The sequence below is a fragment of the Spea bombifrons genome, chromosome 3, assembly GCF_027358695.1.
Source record: "Spea bombifrons isolate aSpeBom1 chromosome 3, aSpeBom1.2.pri, whole genome shotgun sequence".
Lineage (NCBI taxonomy): Eukaryota > Metazoa > Chordata > Amphibia > Anura > Pelobatidae > Spea > Spea bombifrons.
In genome coordinates, this window is record NC_071089.1 from 111,429,680 (window position 1) to 111,438,572 (window position 8,893).

Here is an 8,893-nt window from a genome sequence, read left to right on the forward strand (position 1 = left end):
ACAACTTCCTTACATTACCTTTAAATCTCTGGCTCCTCTTGTAGATTGTGACATCTGGTTCTAACATTTCTCCTCATTTCCTGATTTTCTTTACCATTTTAGTCGACCTTCTCTGAAAAATGCAAATGTGAGCGTGTGTAAAAATGTGTGCCGGTGTGTATGGGGCCATTTGGCTTTACCTACCCCCCCCAGGCAAAAGGCAGTAAAATTATAATGCTAGAATGCTGAAATAAAGCCGCCTATAGCACATCTCAAAGATAACATACTCAATGGATCCGGTCCAATTATATCTAAAATCTTAATCGGAAAGAAAACCTGTTCGGTATAACATAGAAGAGCTATTACTATTGGTTCATTCCTATTTGGCTTTCAGAGGTATGTCCATCATCACTCTGTTCCGTTCTTTTAGATGCACTTCATAAGTATTGCCTGTGTGGGAAAACATGTAGCAGAATGATGTATTTTTGTAATAATCAAATAAGTGTGGAAAAATTCTGCCGTGACATTTATTTGGCCGTTAAACCCAATAACTGAAATAATATAGAAATTTAAATGCATGCTGTGACATGGCTACTATTTTTTTTCCTCCGCATTTATGTTTCACGGGGTATTTTTGAGTTTGGTCACATTTACATATAACTATACAACGAGACGTATGATATTCTTCACTGTGTCTTTCAAATCATTATTGTATAAAGAATATATTGGAATATATATTGAGCAATGTTTAAAGGGACAGGGAGCCCCCTAAATAAAGAATGAATAAGAAAATACTTTTTAAGTAATTTTGTGCAAATTTTAAAAGAAAAAACTGGATGAATGGAACATGGGGTGGAGGAAAGCTGCAGCGCTGCAGAATCCCCTATGCATTTGTAATGGGAACAGCCCATACTGTAAGGTTAAAGAGACCCCTCATCTGTTGTACGCATTAAAGTGGTTATGATGGCTGAGAGTAGGTTCTCACCCTATTGAGAGTGTGCCTTGACGTGGCGGGTGAGCTTAATTATGCTTTGGCCAATTCATATAACCAAAACCTCTCATTTATATTATGTTTATATATTTGTTGCCAACTTTATTAGGGTAAGAAGCGCAGACAGTTTTTGTTTTTTGTATACATTGTGCAGCCAATACACTATTTCTTGCAGCATGCTTACACCTGTTTGGTAGGCCTCGTATTACACATTTGTATTATTTGAGCCTGAGACTAGCTTAGCGCACCGACATTTTTTCTTTTCCATGATGGCTGGAGTGTCTACCTTAAAGGTAGAGCTTAATATACCTCCTTTATTATAAAGTACTACCTATATCTTCATTAGATGAAGTTGAACAGTAAAATATTATTCTCTATGTCTAGACATGAAAAAAGAGAATAATACACATACAGTGATATTCTGAGTGAATAAATTAAGTAAAGGATGATGGTGGGACAGATGTCCCCACAAATTGTAGTGCAATAGTACAGTCACACACGCTAATTCCTCCACAATGCCAAATACTAACCGGCGTATGAATGGACCCTGTCACAATTGGAAATGGGAAACTATTATCTGAAAGTATTTATAAATGATCAAAACAGCCTTAAAATGAGAATAATCCATATAACATGCGTGAAAACAAATTTCTCAATGGTTTCTTCAGGGCCATCTTTGACAGGTCCAGAGAAAGGCCCCCATGTACCTTCAAAGTGCTACCACCATCACGTATAGGGGCACAAGGCATAGCTACCATTGGCCCAAAGATAAGTCTGGGTTCCTATAGCTGTACTTTTGACCCTGTGTTGAAGAGGACCCCAATTTTCTTAGTAAATAAGAAATCTGTATTTCTTCCATGCTGTATTTTACCTGTTTCAGCTTGAAAATTAATGAAGGGGGGAAAAAAAGGCCCAGGTTTACTTCAGATCTGGTCCAATGGAAACATCTTGAAAATATCCCAAGAACAGAAATGGCAGCAGAAACTATGAGTCAAGATGACAAAAAATAAGTTATCATCATGGAGGGACTCATTGGCAAGACCGAGGGAGAAGGACCAATCAGTTACATGGATCTTTTTAAAGAATTCATTAATATTTTTTAAAAAATAGCTTAGACGCCAACCAAACAAGCAAATATTAAGTGAAGAACATACATTTACCTGCACAAATTAAAAAAAAAAAAGCGAACAGCTAAAATAACAATCTTGAAAACAGTATGAATTAGAAATATAAGGCCGGGGGAAGCTACACAGCAGGTGGCTAGACAAGCAATATATTGAGCGAAAAGAAGGAAAAATATTTTTTTTTAAAAAAAGCAAGTGGAAACTTTTCCCTAAATACCAAAAACAGGGGTGATGAAAGAACTGCAATGTGTCACCCTGTCTAGAAAGGTGAGAAAGTATTAGGAGATTAGAATGCAACCATTACAGGGTAACTCCGCTGCTTTAGAAGAAAGAACCAGGAAAGTGGGGAATTTAAACTTGCAAGATGACTTTGTGCCAAAAAAATGGGTATTTGTCTCAGGAGGGAAGCATGGCAACTTTAGCGTGGCATTTGAAAAAAAAAAGCCATAATGAGCCAATCCCATTTTATGAAAAAGAAATAAGGAGATTTGGAAGGAGCGATTTACAAAAGAGAGGACAATTATCCGCAATACCCATAAGCCCTCGCCTAACTCCAGCAGTCATGCTAACATGAAGTGACTTTGGCTTCCATGTAATTATGTAGGGATTTCATTTATTGCAAAGAATATTTTTTTTTAGGAATATAACAATGAAACATGCCAGATAACCCCAGGTTCCATGTGAGTAACACATGTGGTAGGATACGCAGGAGAGTTGAACAATGGCTTATACTAGGTTACATGAGTGTACGATTCCAGTAAGCTGGTTCATTTATACGTATGGTACAAATATAGCATCTATGAATATGTTGATTTTAATAAAACTATCGTATTTTGTTTATTAGTAAAATTAGATTACATTGTTGCATTAAAAATATAAATGTATAATGTTACAATTAACGGTGATGCACTATAGTGAAAAAACTAGGTGATGATGCACTTCTCTTTCGCCCGTGAATCTATCTGCATTATTCTGGTCTCTCGGTGCACTTCTGTAAAAGGGAAGATCCAGGGTGGGAGGGGGGTTGGAAGCTTCTTCCTATCCCTCCAATTGGGGGAAAGGGTGTGTCCGGAGGGCCCGCCCATTTACGGAAGTTCACCAGGAGGACAGGTTCACAGAAAAGCAGATGAAGAAAGAAGACAGAAGAAAAAGAAGAGGCCAGAGAAGAAGCAGAGCAGCAAGAAATGAGATGGGGACTCGGAAGGGGACGGCGGAGATGTTAGGGAGACATTGGGAGAGGGCATGAGAAACTGGGAAGATTAAGTTAAAATGAACGGGATTATAATATGTGCTTTCATGCAGCAATAGAATAGCGAATCTATGGTTTGTAGAGATTGTGAAATTCATGTTGTGAAATATAGAGCTTTTCCTACATAGCAAAGCTATCTTCATATATATATAATAATATATAATTGCTCCAATATGATAATATAAATTTTATAATATATAATGTATAATAATGTATATTTTGTTCTAATATACTGATGATATAACTATGATTTGTGAAAATGCTCGTTTCTTCAGCTTCCTGCAGGATGTGTAGCGGGAAGCCTTTCTGTCATCGGTTTAGCTAATTCTACAGAAAAATACCAAAGAGACACATCATCTAGATACATTACGCCTCATGGAGTCCACACTGTTACATTGTGTCTGTCAGAAATCACTATACAAACTGGGATACAAAAAAAAAACCACACTTCTACTGCTATCTGTAAGAAAATATATATTATCAGGGCATACTCTAAATCATTATATGGAACAGCTTGCTAATTGTTTTTCTTTGTACATAAATTGTGCTTTCAGATAAAAAGATGGCACCCCAATTAAGGAGTAACCGATGTCAGTGGTTGGGTTCTCCACCAACCTCCCTGTGTTACTCCTTCTTCCTGCTACCGGGTCCAAGTCAATCACAGTTTTGAGGCAAGAATGCCAAAAATCCCCAAAAAGCAGACATAAATCATACATTCATGCACTACCTAGGAAGAAACCTTTAGGGTTAACACCAACAGTGAATTAGCTTTTTAGAATCAGAATGCGTTGACCATACTTTAACCCCTTAAGGACAATGGGCGGTCCCTAAACCCATTGAAAACAATGCATTTTGAGCCCGTATATGTACGAGCTTTGTCATTAAGGGGTTAAGGTATATTCTTTATGTTCTTCTCTGTTGATACTGCGTGAAATGTGAACGGTTATGAGACTCATATTTTTGCATTTACAGGTTATTTTATTGTTTACACAAAAAATATTTTTCTTCTGGCGCATTGCTTAGTTAGCAGTTTCCTTTTTTTCTAATCTACTATTGTTGCCCCATAAGCAGAATTATCACAGGTTTTTAGATGCCCGTAACACTGCTTGAAAAACGGCAAATGATACGATATTAAAGTATTATCAAATCAATATTAAATCAGTCATTTTAATATATCACTTGAGCTTTCAGATGATGCTTGGTCCACCAAAGAAAATGGCATGAAATTGGTCTGATTCCAACTAAAATTGTCTGACTCTACTCTTTGAATCTGCATAAGAATACTGGAAATTCTAAACCTGAAACATATTTTTATGTTTAAAATATTATTTGAAAGTATGTGTGCAAGGAAAATATGGTTCCAATTCCAACATAAGTAGCCAGCTACTAACAGCTCACTGGACATTATCCATTCGGAGTTGATAGACATCTGGCTAACGTCTCTAGACTTGTCTAGCGCTGCCTTTACATTTTCGAGCTTACTACTGAAATAATTATGTCCTCCGAAAAATAATTCATTTTTTTTTTCAGTGAAAGGGAGAGGAAGTTGTAAATGGAGCAGGTTTGTTTGTCCCCGTTAGCGTATGAATAGCCATACGGTTGCCAACTGGTGGTCATCCATTTTAAGTTGAAAGTTCAGTGGACACCTGTGGAAGGTTCATCATGTGTTGACCAATAAGGATGTTGCAAATAAAGGAACATTTAGTTTATATTTTGGAAAAGAATGGAAAAAATTGTAGCGTTCCATGCGTGACACTAATTTCCTGATGCCTTGCAATAGTTAAGCGGCAGCCAGTTGGCCTTTCCCCAAGAAGAGTTGAAAGGCTATATTCCAACTGTGTCATATTTGTCCCTCACTTGGTATGTTTAGTTTTAAATAGCATATTTCTAAAGTAATAATGGAAAGAAGTGTGCCTTTGGGATAATACTTCCTCTTCCATTACAAATAGCGTACAGACAGAATGTTGGTTTGTAGCCATTTGCATCCAGAAGGTCATAAGTTAAACATGCCAGATCCGAGTTAATATTCAGACACTTAGCATAGTAAAAGTGCTATTCTTAGTTAATAGAATTTTTGTGCTTGGTCTACAATAGATATATTAAGAACTTGCATAACAGGAAAGCTGTTTATGGTTATCAAGCAAGTAGCAATTTGGCAGTCACGTCCAAAAAAAAAATGACTATCGAGTGTTGAAAGATTAATGGCCGACTGGCCTTATTACTTACGTTACATTATATATGCAAAGTTTTTAATAGGAAAAATATTCCTTACGGGTAAAACACCAGCAGAACAAATAAAGTATATTTTCCAAGCATGATTTCAGATCAAGGGGACAAGGTGATATCAGTTAAGAACCTGGGCTAGAATTTGGATGTTGTTTGTTGTGCTAAAGGTTAGGGAATTTACAATACAATATATATATATCTATATCTATATATATATATATATATATATATATATAGATATAGATATATATATATATATATATTTATTTTGTTTGCTGTCTTTCAAATAAATGATTTTTTATATAGCGTCTCAATATAATTAGTGAAATACACACAGTATAGTCAAAACCACAAGCAAACCTGTGCATCGGTGTCAGCCGGTGTGACGCTCACTAGAATACATACTACAAATAAACACATTCACAGAAAAAAAAATGTAGATTTTTCTTATATTCAGCAACCCCTGCAAGCATATCTCTGCTGGCCGAGTTCATTTTTTCATAGTAAAGACAAGGAAAATTGTAGGTCCATTGACCATTACCATCCGCCAGGTCACTGATAAAACACAAAAGAAATATTCATGTTCACTATAGGTACAAGCACTACACACACATAAGGAGAGGAAAAATGGGGGTCCCTTACCATCAGTCAATTTATATTCATAAGATGTTTTAATTCAAATGTTTATTATAATTAATAATAATAAAATCTTTAATTAATATAGTGCAAACAAATTATGCAGCACTTCTTTATTATAATTATTATTAATAATAATAAATAATAATAATATCTTTAATTTATATAGTGCAAATTATGCAGCACTTCTTTATTATAATTATTATTAATAATAATAAATAATAATAATATCTTTAATTTATATAGTGCAAATTATGCAGCACTTCTTTATTATAATTATTATAATTAAAAATAAATAAAAAGAATATCTTTAATTTATATCGTGCAAATTATGCAGCACTTTTTACAGTCCATACATTCAAAGGCCATGACAAAACTAGAATTGACAGACTGATACATTAAGTAAAGAGGGTCCTACTCGCAAGCTTACAATCTACATGGATATTAGTGAATCAAGAGCATTGCTGGCATTGTTCATCAAAGTCAATCATCATAGTTGTTCGTTCTCGTTATAATGTCAATTACCTAAATGTAGCCAACCAAAGCACACATCCAGATACAGCATTTACAACACAATACACAGAAGCATGTGGGTTGTTGAAACTAGAAATCATCCTTACAAAAGTTTCTTATGGCTGGTAGCAGACACATGCACAGTATCTCATGAATGATGAAAATCCAGACCGATGTTCCACCAATTAAAACAAAAACATTGCTCAATGTGATGATTAGGTTGCTGCTTCTGACACAGAGAATGAAAGCAATAACGAAGAAGTATACTTCTTCTACATATGTCACTATAGTTGATAGTTAACACATTTTCAGTCCTGGAAATTCCCATGCAGTCCTACATGGAAAAACAATTTGCACTAACAGTCCCGTTGCGGCGAAGAAACATTTAAGTGTGCCTCAAAAGTCATCCACCATGACTAGTGTCTGCTTCTTTTATGACCGCAGTGTTGTTGTTCCACTGATATGCTCCACTTTTCTTTAAAATGAAAGGATTACAGCTACTACTTCCACCTCTGATTTGGACCTGATACTTAACAGCATTTTTATTTGAATGTCCATCCTCCTATTGTAGAATCAAGTGGTTAATGTAGTGGGGAAATCATTTTTGAACAATTCTTTAAAAACTGATCTATACAAACTATATGACTATTATTGTCTATTTCAAAACTATTTGAGTATGATTAAGTCCTCTGTTGTAATTTCAGACTCAGAGTGAAACAGGCTGGCAGTGGAATATACTTTTATTCTGTATAAAACAGAACAAGTACATTAATAAGTGTAGGTTGAATGGAACCAGGTGCAAGCAGGAAATAGTACTGGGAGATGAGAGTTGGTGCCCATGTAGACATGTCTTCAGTTTCCTTCAGTTTAGCGTCTCTGTGTTCAGTTTTCTATACGTCTGCCCTGATGGTGGTTGCAAGAAGATGCTGGTGTTGATCCGAGAAAGGAAAACATCATGAATTTTGTGCACAGACAGGCAAGGCTGAAATGTTATGTTTGTTCTTAGCATCCAATGGATTCCACCCAACCAGACGGAGAGAAAAGGGGTGTAAGGGCTGTGTATATGTGTGTTTGTAAGCTAGTGTGTGTTGATGGCCAGTGTGTGTGTATGGGCAGTGTATGTGTGTATATGTGTGTTTATGGGCACATGTGTGTAAGGGCTGTGTATGTGTATATGCATGTTTGCGGGCACATGTGTGTAAGGGCAGTGTATGTGCATGTTATATGTATTTGTATGTGTTTGTAAGCTGGTGTGTGTGCATATGTGTGTGTAAAGGCAGGGTTGTGTAAGGGTAGTGTATGTGTATATGCATGTTAATGGGCAGGTGTGTGTAAAGGCAGTGTGTAAGGGCAGTGTATGTGTATATATATGTGTGTCTTTGTAAGCTGGTGAGTATGGGCAGTGTATGTGTGTAGATCATTATAGATATTTGTATGTTTGTAAGCTGGTGTGTGTGTGTATGTGTGTGTAAAGGCAGGTTTGTGTAAGGAGAGTGTATATGTATATGCGTGTTAATGGCCAGATGTGCGTAAAGGCAGTCGTGTGTAAGGGCAGGGTATGCGTATATGCGTGTTAATGGGCAGTTGTGTGTAAAGGCAATGTGTATGTGTAAATGTGTGTGTAAAGGCAGTGTGTAAGGGCAATGTAAATAAAATAACCTCTGTAAAAAAATAGCTGGGGGGGCACAATTTTCCATTCTTGCCTCAGGCGCAAAAGGAGCTAGCTACGGCTCTGGGTTTTCTAATGAATTCCTCTTCCAACTGATGCGTCCCAGCTTAGGCTTTAAGTAGTAAGGACTATAACATATATGATTACATGTTTAAAGTACATAACAGTCATGTAACATTAAAACCTGTAAATATACACTGACATAAGTCTCTCCCCTTCATCCCCAAATGGAACCCTTTGTATTAATTAGGGCCTTAGGTAGCTGATCTAATTGCTTATGGGTGACCAAAACATGAATCTCATAGCTTTCAGCTTCCTACTATGCCTTATTGTAAGGATAACCCTGTCCTTCCTCCCTATTTCTCCCTTTTCCCTGTTTGCTACATTATGCTGAGGCATTCCATTTCAGTTCGGGAATGTGCCTTTTCGGGGTTTTTTTTTTTAGAATATTGAGAGTATGTAGAAACCATTTGAAGAAAGCACATGTGCGCTGTTCAGTAATGGAT

At 36.3% G+C, this 8,893-nt stretch overlaps 1 long non-coding RNA gene across 1 annotated transcript; it reads left to right on the forward strand.

Moving 5' to 3' along the window:
• Positions 1 to 7,990: 7,990 nt before the first annotated feature.
• Positions 7,991 to 8,442, forward strand: LOC128483340 (uncharacterized). Its single transcript, XR_008351061.1, has 2 exons — positions 7,991 to 8,058; positions 8,346 to 8,442. It is a non-coding gene; the product is annotated as an uncharacterized LOC128483340 (long non-coding RNA).
• The last annotated feature ends 451 nt before the right edge of the window (positions 8,443 to 8,893 follow it).